We start from the raw sequence: 681 nt of genomic DNA, 5'->3' as shown, positions 1-681 counted from the left end.
AGTAGCTGGGACTACAGGTGACTGCCACAATGCCCAGCTATTTTTTGGTTATAGGTGTCATTGTTTGGTGGCCCAGGCTGGATTTGAACCCGCCAGCTCCAGTGTATGTGGCTGGCGCCTTAGCCGCTTGAGCCACAGGCACCGAGCCTGGTTTCAAACTCTTGACCTCAAGTGATTCTCTCACCTTGGCCTCCCAGTGCTTAGATAATAGGCTTGAGCCACTGTCTCCAGGTCTTGGCCTGGTTTATTGAATTACGTTCTTTCTTATTTCTTTGCCTTCTTTTTTTCCTCTATCCTATCCAACTCATCTTTTACTGCCAGATAATCTTCCTAAATTATAGCTCAAATCATATCAATTCCCTGTTCCAAAAACCTAACAATTTCCCATTACCTTCCAAAAGCTATTATGTGGTATTAAGGTCATTCAAAGGTCTGTCCTCAGCTTCCCTCCCCAGCCTTATTTCTCAGTACATCCTGCTTTCACTTCACACTCCATCAAATCAGACCATGTTTTTCTCCACAGCAAGAGAAATATTTTTATCTCTAAAGCCTGTAACATCACTATCTTCCCATAGCTTTCTGTTTTAACCTCATAAGCACACGTCACATTTACACTTACCCACAGTAGCTGAGTCTCTTGCTTCCCCCAACTTGACAGTAGTTAGTTTTAAGCACTGGATC

Source organism: Otolemur garnettii, unplaced genomic scaffold (genome assembly GCF_000181295.1).
Source record: "Otolemur garnettii isolate 467f Iridium unplaced genomic scaffold, OtoGar3 scaffold00012, whole genome shotgun sequence".
NCBI classification, from domain to species: Eukaryota; Metazoa; Chordata; class Mammalia; order Primates; family Galagidae; genus Otolemur; species Otolemur garnettii.
The sequence above is the reverse complement of the archived record's forward strand: the minus strand, read 5'-3'. Positions refer to the sequence as shown.